Below are 14,487 nucleotides of genomic sequence, written 5' to 3' on the forward strand. Positions count from 1 at the left end.
TATATATTTAAACTGGGGACTCAAAGAACTGTAAGTCTAGCCATGAAGATGGCTTTCCAGAACAAAGAGAGCAACCTAGCATAGCACCCAGGTTTTATTCAGCTAAGAAGGAGTGGCTTGAGGAAGAGAATTGTGGGAAGTAGGTGAGTACTGTGAGCTTGGCTAGGTAGGTGGCCTGTATTTACCTCTGTCATATGCAGAGAGAAGGATATTCAGAGAAAGTAATTTGCATTATGCTATTGAGATAGTATCTAATGTCTGGTTCTTCAGCTCTGTTGTGTAATCTTTCAAGCCCCAAGAAGGTATAGCCTCTATCTCGAGGCTTGATCCCAGCCAACAGCATGGAGCACTGACTCTTCATCCTGTCTCAACTGGCTCATATTAAAAAGCAGCAGTGTGGGTTATCAGGGAAACATGCATGTCATCTTTAAAACTTACCACCGGCACCTCAGCTAGACAAATATACATTGCTTAAGGCCAGTTGTAAGGATGAAGAGAAGTCCTAGCCAGCTCTGCACATATCAATACAAGGAAATAGGGTCAAGCTCCACCAAAAAGAAGACAATCGCTCTTCTTTCAAGGAGAGCTACTCAGGTGGTCCTCCACACTAGGGGTGGGTGCCACACTGGTCCTCTGCCAGGGCCTATACAATATAGAAAATTTGAAAGAGAGCTTCATGTCTTGTTAATCCTAGTCCCAATGTAAGAGTGAGGCTCAAATCTTCCATACCTGAAATATATTCCCCTCCAAAAACATAACCTCTCTGACTAACCCCCATTCCATGGAAATACGGTCTCTCTTTCTCCTTCCTTTCCTCTCTTATTCCCTCCCTTTTTCCAAAACAAAGGTCTAAGGGTGAAGTTGTGAATAATACTAGTGGTGCTGCCTTCCAGGTCTCTTTTGAAAGATAAAGAAGCTACTGCAGTAATTCCCACAAGGCAAAAACAGGGGCATAAGTATTCTCAGAAGAGAGGTAGGATTAGTAAAATTTCCCTTTCATTCCCTCTAACCTTCTACAGCAGCAAGAATAAGGTAAAATTAATATCTCAGTGAATCATCCTGCCACATAGAAGTAGGTGACTTGTAGGTTATTGTGGTTCAATGGAGACTTGTGGGATATACACACACTGTCTATGATTGAATCAAATTTGGGGATGTAGGACTAGAGAATGATTGAGCAATGATTTGCAGATGAGTGCTTGATCCAGGAAGATTTGGGCAGTACTTCACTATGACAATAAATGTGACATTTGGTGTCAGGAGAGTAACATATCCAAAGATGGAAGCCTATTCAGACCTAAATATATAAGAGCAATAAGCAGTATTTCTGTTGCCAAGTGTACCCGCATATAAGTGTGCATAAAATGCTTAAGCAGTCATCAGTCTTTGGTGCAGCATTTCTGTTCTCCCACAGCTGCGGCAGCAAAAGGGGTGCCATAAGTTTTAACCCCCAGGAATTAACCTATGTAAATGACTTCTGGGTAGCTGGAAATTTTTTTTTTTTCAGAAAGCACTCAGCCCAGATACATCTCTTTTCTTGCCAACCTTCCGGGTGATTTATCCAAGTGTTCCCACAGAAGAGTGCAGAGAGAAGGAATTTTGCAGCAGAACGTGATTGTAGAACAGAGGCATGAGATAGCCCTGAGTTGTAACAAGTGCCCAAATGCAGAGTGAAAAGATCAGTTGGCCCAAGACCAAGATATTTACTTAAGCTACAATAGTGCACTGATGAGATGGAATTTATAGTAGCGGCTCAGCCAAGTGGTTCTTGTTATTTTGTTTGAAAACAGTTACAGTCACACCTACATGCTTGTGTGCTTTTGATATATTACAATAAAATAAAAAAATACATAAACAGTTTTGCTAATTCCTATCTTGCAAATGCAAAAATGTCCAGAAATTGGTCCTCTTATCATATCCATACCATCAATGATGCCTCTTACACTGCCTCTGCCTAGGTCATATGACTTGTGTTAGTAAGTGGGAAAATAACAACTGTAAAACAAGTGTGCCTGAACAATGTGTGAGTAATGCAAGTGCACTATTGTGGCTTTGAGAATAAGCAAAAACCACCCAGTGGGAGGGGCACACACTTAGCCCATCATTGGACCTAACAATGGGCTGAACTCCAGGAGGATGGACTACCTGATCAGACACTGACCTGACTGTAGATCTGTGAGCAAGTGGTCCTGAGATCTATGAAAAAACTTCCTGGAGAAGACCAGCCCAAACCTTGACCTACTAGCTCATAAATGGTCAGCTCCTTTGAAGATCTCTTCTTACCAAATTGTTAGCTAAATAAATGGCTTATTTTATGTCACTAACTTTTGGGAAATTTTGTTATGCAGCCTTAGAGAATGGATATAATTATTTAACTGTAGTTCATTTAATGTTCGCAACAACCCAATGAGACAGAAATTATTATCACTCTCACTTAAGACATGAGAAAGCATGGGATAAGAACATTCTTATCAATAGGAGGAGCGAAACTGAGGTAGTCTAATTCCAGCATCAAGCCACTTAAAACCTATATGTGAGCAGACATTAAGTTACATCTTAGAAACTAAACAGACACTTGACTTAAAAAGTGGTTAATTGCTGGGTATGGTGGCACATTGCCTATAATCCCAGCACTCTGGAGGCTGAGGTAGCAGGATCATTGGGAGTTGAGACCAACGTGGGCTGCTAAGTGTTATGTATGAGTGATTATATGTAAATAAAAAAAGTTGTATATATGTTAGCAGGGGCTGATCAATCCCAAATCGCCTGGGTGAAGGTAAGATAAAGAATAAATGAAAAAGAGACAATAATTTAGAATACAAGGGGGTCTGGAGCATGAGTGCTCTTATCAGGTTAAGACCAAGAATTTCTGGTGTTCTCATTTTTTATTGAACATACAGCTTTCTAGGAGATGTGTAGAAAGATCTTGGGAACACAGGAGAGGAGGGTACTGACCCCAGCAAGCTCTAGAAAGAAATGAAGAATTCTTGTGTGAATAAACCACTGGATAGTGGGAAATTTGTCTTTCTCTCTGAATAATATTTACTTCTATGGACTTTTGTATCAGAGTCAGAGTTCTCGGCTGAAATTCTGTCTTGCCTTTGGAGATGCCTCAGCATCACAGGAGGTTGAGATCTCCACTGCAACCAGTGGCATAGGGAGCTTTGTTTTCTCCTGCCAACTGTAGGCTCATCAGACAAAGCACAAAAGCTGAAGACAGACTCAGACTTTACTATAGAAAGCCAATTTATGGATTTGTAGCTCACTCAGAGTGGTCTCCACTTAATGTTTTAGTCTCTATAACAATGAGTTTAGGAATCACTCATCCTAACATTGGCTTTCATCCATGTTATTTCAAGTAGCAGGATTTCATTTTTTATATAAAAAAGATAGAATAGTATTTTATTAAATGTACATATCACTTTGAATTAGTCCTTTAGTTTGCCTCAAAAAAGTCCAGTATTGAGAGGAACCCCTCAGAGAAATTCTGGCCATGATGAAGTGGCAAGGAATATATTCATTCCTTCTTAACTATAAAACTGGATAAAAGGGCTGGCCAGATAGCTCAGCAGACTAAATCACCTGCTTAGGCAGATGCAGGGGCCAGGGTTTGATCCCCAGCATGCTATGCCATGCCAACCCCACCCCTAAGATGCACTGAGATGGCAACTGAGACTGGGTGTGTTGGTACATGCCTGTAATCCCAGCTCTTGGGAGGCTGAAAACAGGAAGATCACTATGAGTCTGATCTGTGTAGTGAGACCCTGTAGACCCTTAAATAAATAAGAAAGAAAGAAAGAAAGAAAGAAAGAAAGAACTGTTTAAAGAAAAAAATGGATAAAAGAGATGAAATAGCAGATATCAAACATTGACAACAGGCAGCACAGGGTAATGATTCCTGAGATGAGAAAATAAAATAAGATGAGCCTTCCAATTGTAGTAATTTATACCTACAGAGAGTTTCCAGGAGAAGGCACAAGATGGGGAAACCCCATGCAAGCCCATAGCTGTGCTGAAAAGCTATAACTATAAGGGAGTTTAGGAAGACCAAGATGGCTGGAATTTTCAGGGCAAAATGTGCATGTGGAGGGGGGTGCATGTGGGGTGCATGAGGGGATGGGGAAGGGGGAGGGAGAAAGAAGACTTTGGCTTTCTGCAAGGGAAAAGTCTTGGGCTGAGTGACTGCTTATGCATGTCAGAAAATTATCTGAGGTCATAAAGAGAACCCTATAAGAAGTAGGTGTATTGTACAGGGTAAGAGTGCTCTCCTCTCAATAGCCAGAACAGTAAGGCCTCCTAGTTTAGCAGGAATAAAATGAAGCTCTTAGAGAGGTTTTGAAGGGCTAAAGTAGCCTTAGATTAAAGATTACTTGGAGTCCATCCAACAAAATTTAAAAGCAAAATTTGGAATAATCAAACTAATTCCACTAACTTAAGTGTGTCCCAGAACAAAGCTTGAAAATAGTTAAAGGAATTTGACAAACTAACTCTCAAAAGCATAAAGTTCAAAGGATCACTGTCCAGCAACAATTACCAGGCCTATGAAGAGGCAGAGATATACAATCTGCAATCAGGAGAAAATCAATGGAAGCATGCCTAGAAACAAGAGGGATGATAAAATATGAAAGCAACATCTCCATATGTTTGAGACAGGAAAGCAGTAACATGATGAGATAGAGGAACGATACAAAGATCCCAACTGAACTTCTATAAATGAAAAATACTTGTCCAAATGAAAAATAAAATGAGTGGTATTAATGGATAATTAGAAATCTGAAGAATAATCTCCAATGGATATGAAGAGTTTGCAATATAAAATACCCAGATGAAATATACAGAGAAAACCCCAAGAAAATCAGTGAAACACTATCAGGTGATTTATTGTACGTATAATTACAACTCCAAAAGGAGAAAATAACAAAAAGGATACCTATTTCCATAAATATTACTAATTTTTTTCCAAATGTGATGAACCCTAGATATTTACAGATTCAAGAAGTTCACTACATGCTGAGTTGATGAAACAAGTAAACCATACAAAGCATCATTCATGTTCAGAGAGGAAGACAAAAATCTGAAAGCATCTAGACTTAAAGGACATTTACAGGGATGGGGATTTAGCTCAGCAGCACAGCACCTGCCTGGAAAGGGTGAGGTCCTGAGTTCAAGTCCCAGTACCAAAAAAATGACATTTACATAAAGAAGGACAAGAGGCTGGGGAGATAGCTAGGAGGTCTAAGCACCTGCCTGGCAAGCACAAAGACCAGAGTTCTATCCTTAATACCACATGAAGTGCCAGACACCAAAACTGGGCATGGTGGTGCAAGCCTGTAATCCCAGCACTGAGGAGGCTAAGACAGGAGGATCACTACAAGCTGCATAGCAAAACCCTGCACCAAAATAAATAAATAAATAAGTTTTTTAAAACTTAAAAAAAACTATTAAATATTAACTGCTCCTTTTAATAGACCAACAGAAATCAGCAGCACAATTATCCAAGCTTTCTTGAATATGTACACAAATATATCATTTTCTCCTCTTTCTTTTGTCCTTTTCCTCATCCCAGTTTTTCCTTCCCATTGAACAGATTCTTTCCCTTTCACAGTATCTATTGTACTTTCAGATTTTATTTACTTAAGAAATAAATCAAACCTGTGAACTAAGCAACTGCGCTGAAGATGGTAATCTGTAATAGTTTCAAGCTTGGAGTGCCTGTCATTTTGGTCTTCTGAATACATGCTGCTTGTCATAACATGCCAGTTTCTGCTGTGCTGTCTCTTGGGTAAATGATTATTCAAAAAGAAGGGGGTGGTGAATGAAGGCAAGAGATGGGAAAAGGAATGTTGTGAGACTGTCCTGCTCCAAGGTAGTATATGTTTAGATTTTTGGACTTATGTGTAAACATAAGAATTATATAATTCTTTGTGCTTATTTTAAAAAAATATATTCTAATTTTTAAATGTTTTTTCATCATATTCTGTAGGGACTTAAAGTTCAGCATATCAATACTTGATGAAAAATACCTGTTCCATATTATGCCTAAAATGTTTGATATTCAGACAGATAGTGAGGTTAAGCTTAACAGCCTAGGTTATATGGTAATAATAATAAACTTCTCTTCTGGAGGGTTAACAACCTAAGTTTGCAGACCAAAATTAGAGAAAAAGGAGGGCCACAAGGAAAGCTAACATTTGGCCCTAGCCTTCCAAGGTCAATTAAGACTCAGGACATATGAGATCTTGTACTATAACGTCATGTAACTCAGTAGTGTCTCAAATTTTCTGATCAAGGAGATTATGCGGCCAAAGAGGAAAGTGATTGATGATGTAGAGTGTGCCTAAGGAGAGTCACATGGGGAGAGAACATTCTGGCAGGCTTTCACAGAGACAACATTGGCCAAGCAATGGTCGTGACTCATCCACATGGCTGACACTGACAAAGGTTCTACAATCTGAGGTACAGGATCTCAGGATAAATCCTGAGGGGATTTCACTGACCTTATCAGATCCAAAAGCTACAACTCTTGTTGCATATGTCCAGCTTTACCTTGGTCTTAACCATCCAGCAGAAAAGTATAAAAACGAAATATAAGAAGTAAATCCATGCTGTTATGTTGAGCTGTAGGGGACTCAGGTCAACAATTATTGACATTGCCAGTCAAGCAGAAGACCCAATACTATTATGGGATACTGAACTCTTTTAGAATATTTTGCTGAGCTAACACACCTATAATATTCAAATAACAGAACTTATCAAAAAAAGAGGATACAGATGAATGTCCATTTGTATCTGTGTATTCAAAATGGTTAGGATAGGTCTATAGTTACATTCTCTTAATGAATAGAGGCATTTGTTCTAATAGTGTTTGTAAATAGGATATCATATCCGCATCTTGTACAGCAGTTAACCACTAGGAAGAATGTATGCAATGTGTTAATTATTGAATCTGTCCTACCAATTTGGTTTGCAACTGTCTCGTTGTGATTTGTTTTGCAATAAAATTATGGAAAAAAAGAAAGAAAGAAATCAAAACATCTCAGCAAAAAGCAATGAATCACTTGTAAAGGTGAAACTACGAAAATTATAGCAGATTTATCAACATAAACCTTAATGGTCAGAAGAGCTTGGAGTGAAATCCTTCAAGTTCCTGAAGAAAATAACTTCCAAACCAGTTTAATTTATCCTAGAATATTATTTTTCAAAATTGGGCAGAATTACAGTCTTTCTGTGACAAAAAAACCTCTTTGGAAATTCATGACTACCAAACCAGCACTCTAAAAGATTCTCAATGGGCTGGAGAGATGGCTCAGTGGTCTAAAGCACCTACTTAGAACAAGCTTAGCAAAGCATCAGGGACTGTGGTTCAATCCCCCAGCACCACATGCCAGCCAGCCCCGCCCCCTGGTGGGCTGAGCTGGCCACACACACACACCACACTCTCTCTCTCTCTCTCTCTCTTTCTCTCTCTCTCAGATAAATAAAAAAATTTTAAAAAAGTAAAAAAACATAAAAGATTCTCAAGGATATCTTAGAGGCAATGAAGTCAACAATACCCCAAAGTCTACCTGGAATGAATATGCCAAGTGGGGTGAACAGTTAAACACAAGTAGAGGGGAAAGGAATAAGCAACTGGAAAATAATGTGATCACAGCAATAAGTCAATAATATTGAGTAAAAACTTTTATTATGAATGATCTAAACCCCACAATTGAAAGATGCAGATTGATAGATTGAAAAGTCAAAACACAGTTATATGCTATGTACAAGAAACATATTTAATTTGAGAAGAAATAAACTAAAGTCAAAAGATGGAAGAGTATATTCTATATGTACAAGAAACATGTTTAATCCAAAAGAAATCAGTACACTAAAAATCAAAAGATGGAAAAACTATATTATACACTATGAAACAAACTTGTTTATGCCTGTCTAAAAGCAAGCAGGACTAGAAATCTTATTTTCAGACCAAGTGGATTTCAAGGCACAATGGATCAGAAAAGAGAAAGAAAGTAACTACATATTAGTTAAGGGAAAACTCATTGGGAAGAGACGATAGCTAAGCTAACTATATATGAGCCATCCACTTCCATACCAAACATCATAAAATAAACACTACTAGACATAAAAGATCAGCTGAACATCAACACAGATACAGGGCAGGAATCTAACACTATCATAACTAGACAAACTAACCAAAGAATCAACAGATATAAGAATTGAATCACACTCTAAACAAATGGACTTAATAGATGCCCAGTGTTTGATCCAACAACAACAGAATGCACATTCTTCTCAGCAGCATATGGAAACTGCTCCAAAATATGCAACTTTTTAGCCTATAAAGCTGACTAAATAAATACAAAAGAATCAAAATTATTCTATGAATATTATCAGACCATGGTGGAATGAAACTAGAAACCAATGGCAAAAGAAACACAGAAGTGATGCAAATACATAGAGATTAAATATTAAGTAGTCAATAGATCATAGAAAAGATCAAGGAAGAAATCAGACAGTTCCTAGAATCAAACAATAATGCAGTACAACACAGATGTACTTATGGGACATAATGAAAACAGTCCCCAAAGGAAAGAGCTGCTAATGCCCACATCAGAAAAATAGAAGAAGCCCAAATAAATAACCTAATGATGTAATTCATGCTCCTAGAAAAGTAAAAATCATTTAAACCCAAAGCTAGTACAAGGAACAGAATTATAAAGATCAGATCAGAAATTAATGAAATTGAGACTTTAAAAAAATACAAAGAATCAGTGACTTGGAGAGCTGGCCCTTTGAAAGAACAAACAAAACATACAATTCCTTAGCCGATCCCTCCCCCTCCCCAAAAATCAAGAAAAGATTGATATAAAAACAATTAGATTGCTAATGGAAGTGTAAGTTGGTACAACCACTGTGGAAAACGGTGTGGAGATTCCTTGGAAAATTAGTATTAGAAGTCCCATTTGGTCGAGCTATTCCCCCTTCTGGGTATTTTCTCAGAAGAAGTAAAAACTTCACATCATGCTATTATATGTGCACGCATCATTTTTATAGCAGCGCAATTGTCATAGCTAAATGTTGGAAACAACTCCAATGTCCATCAGCTGAGGAATGGATGAAAAAGATGTGGTATTTTTATACAATATATTACTACTCAGCTGTAAAGAAAAACTTGACGCTTTTATAGGAGAATGGATGCAACTAGAGACCATGCTCACAAATGAAAAAAATCAAAATCATGTGTGTGAATATCATATTGTATCTCTAGTATAAGAAACTGAAAGAGTAAAGATCTAAAAGGTACAATAGATACTGCAAATGGTGAAGATACTGCTCAAAAGGAAAGAACAACTTGGATGGAAGAAAAGAGAAAAGAAGGAAGGTGTAAAAAGATATCTATGTATACATAAGATATCTAAGATAATTGCACTAATTTCTGTTAGTTCATTGAAAGGAATAGTTATTGCTTCTACTGTTTGATCAATTTTTCATGCCTGTACCTGATAATCTGAGCAACTACGTTGAAGATAACAATATACAATATAATAACAATTGTTAATTTCCTATTGTCTTGAAATTCTGATTCATTTTTATTGTTTTTCTATTTCTTTAAAATAACAAAACAGAAATAAGAAAAGTGAAATCACAATGGACATTGATGAAATCCAGAAGAGTATTAATTACTACTTCAAAATGCTGCACTGTAGCTGCACTATATTTGCCAGCTCTTCTGCAAGAACGAAGACTATTCTCAGAAATCAAGCAGTCGATATTCCAGAAAATACTGACATCACTCTGAAGGGGCACCCAATTACTGTGAAGGGTCCAAGAGGAGCTCCACAGAGGGACGTCAACTACATCAATGTAGAATGCAGTCTATTAGCAAAGACGAAAAAGAGCCTCTGAGTTGGCAAATGGTAGAAAAACAAAGAAACTGGTGACTGTGTGCATGACCTTTAGGTGCATAAGAACATGATCAAGGGCATTATGCTGGGCTTGCATTAGAAGATGAGGTCTGTGTATGTTCACTTCCCCATCAAAGTTGTTATTCAAGAAAATGTGTCTTTTGTTTAAATCCAGAATTTCTTGGGTGAAAAATACATCTGCCAGGTTGGTGTGAGGGCAGGTATTGCTTGCTCAGCATCTCAAGCCCAGAAGGATGAACTAATTTTCAAAGGAAATGACACTGAACTTGCTTCAAATTCAGCTGCTTTGATTCAGAAAGCCACAACAGTAAAAAACAAGGATATCAAAAAAATTTGAGATGCTATCTATGTTTCTCAAAAGGGAACAGCTCAGCACCCCAAGGATAAAATTTAAGCCTTATCCAGCCATGAAACTAGCTTCTGTGATATTTTGATGATGCAATATATGATCTTTATTGAAAAAACCTGTAGTCTAAAAAATTGGAGAATTCAGAAGAAATGAATAGATTCTCAGATACATATGAATTACAAAACTGCATCAAGTAGATATAAACACCCCAAATAATCCCCTAACAGGAAATTAAATTGAGGCATTAATATGAAAACCCAGCAAGTAAGAAAAGCCCCAGAGCCTACGGATTCACCAGTGAATTATGCAAGAGCTTTAGGCGAGATCTAATGTCAACACCTCAAACTCCTTAATGAAGTTGAAAAGGAACAGCACTGCTAAAATTATATGTGAAACCTAACAATATCTTGATTCCAAAACTAGGCAAAGACTCAACTGGAAAAGAAAATTAGGCCAATTATTTTAATGGACATAGATGCAAAGATTTTACATTCACATTAACAAAATACCGTCAAACAGAATGCAACACATCGTTAAAAATACCATATATTATGATCAAGTAGGCTTCATCACAGGGATGCAAGGATGGTTCATCACATGCAAGTCAGTAAATATAATACAAAATGTAAATAAAATCCAGGGCAAAAAATCATATGATCATCAAGTATCTACAGAAAGACCTTTGATAAAACTCAGCATCTACTCAACATAAGAACCCTGAAGAAAATAGGTATAGAAGAAACTTAATCTGATAAAAATCATTTATGATAAACTCACAGGCAACATCATATTAAGTAGGAAAAACTGAAAGCTGTTCCTATAAAAGTAGGAACAAGACGAAGCTGTTGATTATCATCATTCTTTTCGTTGTAGTTCTTGAAACTTTAGCCAGAATATGCAGGTAACAGAAAGAAATATAAGAGATATGGATAAGAAAAAAAGAAATCAAAATATCCTTATTTGCAGATGACATGAGGCTTTAAATAGAAGATTCAAAAATTCTACCAAAAGACTCCTAGAATTAATAAATTCATCCAAGCACAGTAGAAAGTTGAAACACACAAAAAGGGTTCCTGTTCACCAATAATGAACTCCATAAAAAAGTTAGAAAAACAATATGATTCACAATAGCATCAAGAAAAATTAAGTAAAGTACCTAGAAATTAACCTAATTAAAGAAGTGAAAGACTCTATACTGAAACTATAGTACTCTGGGTCCAGTCTGATAGCTCAGCAGACTAAAGCACATGCTTAGGCGGCATGTACTGGCCAGGGTTTGATCCCTGGTGTGCTGTGCTGGCTCTGCCCCAGAGTGTGCTGAGAGGGCAATTGAGACTGGGCATGGTGGCACAGCCTGTAATCCCAGCACTTGGGAAGCTGAAAACAGGAGAATCACTACAAGTCTGATCTGTATAGTGAGACCCTATAGACCCTATGGACTCTGTAGAGCCTGTCCTAAATACAGAAAAAATAAAAATAAATAAAAATAAAAAACTATAGTACTCTGAAAAAGGATATTAAAGAAGACATCAGAGAATACTATATGACAATAGTGATTTTGCCTATGTCATAATGGGCATATTAGCAAAAACTTATATAGAGAAGCCCTACCTGTGAACATAAGACTTTTGGGTGACTGTCTAGATTTAAGTCTATGAGCACTGGAGAAAATACACTAAGAAGTTCCCTTAGCAAAATGTATTCTGGAATTCTACACTAGCACCTTCAAAATCTTAGATATTAATATCTAAGGTTTTCATTAATATCTAAGATATGAATATCTTAAAATCAAAAGATATTAATGAAGACCTAACCAAATAGATATGCCATGCTCGTGAAGTGAATGAATTAAAATATTAGCAGGCTCCTTGTAGTAATTGTCAAGTTAATTCTGAAATTTATATGGAAACTTAAAAGATCTGGTATAGAGAAATCAATTTTGAAAATAAAGAGCAAAGTTGGAGGACTTACAGTATCTGATTTGAACATTTACTAGAAAGTGAAAATCATCAAAATGGTTTAATTTTGGCATAAAGTAGATGTTAGACCCATTTTTACAAAGGGGCATAGTTTTCCATTTACCATGGCAAACATCAGCCACAGTAACAAAATTGGCCTATGAAAAAATGTGTATGATATTGTTGTACCCTAAAGTAGGGTAAACTATTGTGTCTAATTCCCTAGGATTAATAAGTAAGTATGTACTGTGGGGAAAATAGTGTGTGTGGTTTTGCATTTGCAAAATATTTGGTGAAAATAGTTTCACTGTCTTTGAGGCCTGTGTATGTAGAGTCTCTGAAAAATACTTAAATCTTGTTTTGTACCAATAATCTCTCTCTCTCTTTCTCTCTCTCTCTCACACTCTCTCTCTATATATAATGTAAATATAAATTAAATAAATAAAATAAAATGAATATGCCTATAAAATAAATTAAATAAAATATATAAATATAAAAATATATATGAATATATTATCTTCTATTTATTTATTCATTTGGTATATGGTCCCACTACATAGCTCAGACTTATAGTGATCATTCTGTCTCAACCTCTCCAGCACTGGGATTACAGGCGTGTTCCACCATGCCCAGTGTCGGGGGCTGCCATGGTGCACACCTGGGGTTTCAGGGTTGGCATGGCATACGGTACTGCAGATTGAACCTAGGTCCTTGCACTTGTCGGGCAGGTGCTTAGACTGCAGAGCTATCACCCCAGACCACCTCAAAATATTTTTTAAATAAAACTCCCCCTCCAAACAATTGATCAATAGGAAAACTTATTCATTTATTTATTTTTTCTCCTTTCCATTTTTGTTTTTTCAAAGTCAAATGTCTAAGGCCTAGGTTGCAGGAAGAATTACAAGACCAGGAAACACTTCTCAAGAACCCAATCAGTTACATAGGAGAAGTTGCCCTAGGCAAGGTACTTTACTGTGTTGAGCACTCTATAGGAAAAGAACCGAAGACAGACAAACCTCAGGACTTCCAGATGCAATGCAGGATTACAATGTTTACAGGCCACTCTAGGGGTGATATACAATCTGTGTATATTATATAATACTTCCAGCAGAATCTGTGACGAGTATAAACTAATCAAATGCATGTGAAATGTGTAAGGGCTATAAATGACTTCCCAGTGATTTAGATCAGGTGTGTGGACAAATGAGTCATGAAAACCTATCAATTTTGACAGCAGTTTGTGTTTTATGATCATAGATAACACTGTCTTCACAATTATGAATGAATCATGCCAATTCACAGTCTTTTGGGTTAAAATCATACAATATTAAAAAGTAGATGTGAATTCAAAGATCATCTTGTCTAAGATGTTGAAATTCTTATAAGAAATAACAAATGAAATAAACATTGAAGATACCAAACCTTAATAAATGTATCGAGACTTCAATAAAAAAAGACTTACAATGAGATAAAACCTGGGTAGATAAGACAATGTTACTTGGCAATGTACACAGCAGGCAGCAGCATCGTGGAAAAGTTCTCCAAAGAGACAGAAATATAAATATTCAATATTTTTCCCAAAGGGCTATAAATACCAATGAAAAGACAGCAATTGGGTGTTTAGTGTGAATGACAGCACCCCAGAGACATTCATGAAAGCAGTTCTTCCTGAATAGTCCACTTAAAAATAATTTTCCAGCCTTATTTATGATTCAGCTTCATGAACCTCTTATTGTTTACTAAAAAGTCTGATTATAATTGCAAACTTTTATTAAGTGTCCACTATGTGCCAGAAACATTATCATTTTTAATTCTCAGGACACTCAAGACAGATATTTTCACTGCTATTAATAGGCAAGAAAACTAGTATTCCGACAAGCTAAATACCTTGACTGAGATGTCCAGAAGAGGCTTACTAAGATTTTAATATGGATTTGCTTTTCATTTGTGGCAAAGCCTTGAAGTTCTACTTTAAGAAAAATGTTCTGCAAAAATTTAAGTATAATCCTAGATAGATTAAGAACCCATTATTCACATTATAAAGCAACACTTTACAAACAACATTTTTATTATTTTTATTTATTTTTTGCGGTACCAGGGATTGAACTCAGAGCCTTGTGCTTGCCAGGCAGGTGCTTATTCCATTGAGCTATCTCCCTGGCCCCTACATTACTTTCTTTCTTTCTTTTTTTTTTGGCAGAAGCAGGGATTGAACTCAGGCCCTTGCGCTTGCCAGGCAAGTGCTTATTCTACT

The 14,487-nt window shown here is 36.7% G+C and overlaps 1 pseudogene; it reads left to right on the top strand.

Moving 5' to 3' along the window:
- Positions 1-9,648: 9,648 nt before the first annotated feature.
- On the top strand, positions 9,649-10,320 carry LOC111812671 (annotated as a pseudogene).
- Positions 10,321-14,487: the final 4,167 nt, after the last annotated feature.

The sequence above is a fragment of the Octodon degus genome, unplaced genomic scaffold (assembly GCF_000260255.1).
Source record: "Octodon degus isolate 3935 unplaced genomic scaffold, OctDeg1.0 scaffold00007, whole genome shotgun sequence".
Taxonomy (NCBI): Eukaryota; Metazoa; Chordata; class Mammalia; order Rodentia; family Octodontidae; genus Octodon; species Octodon degus.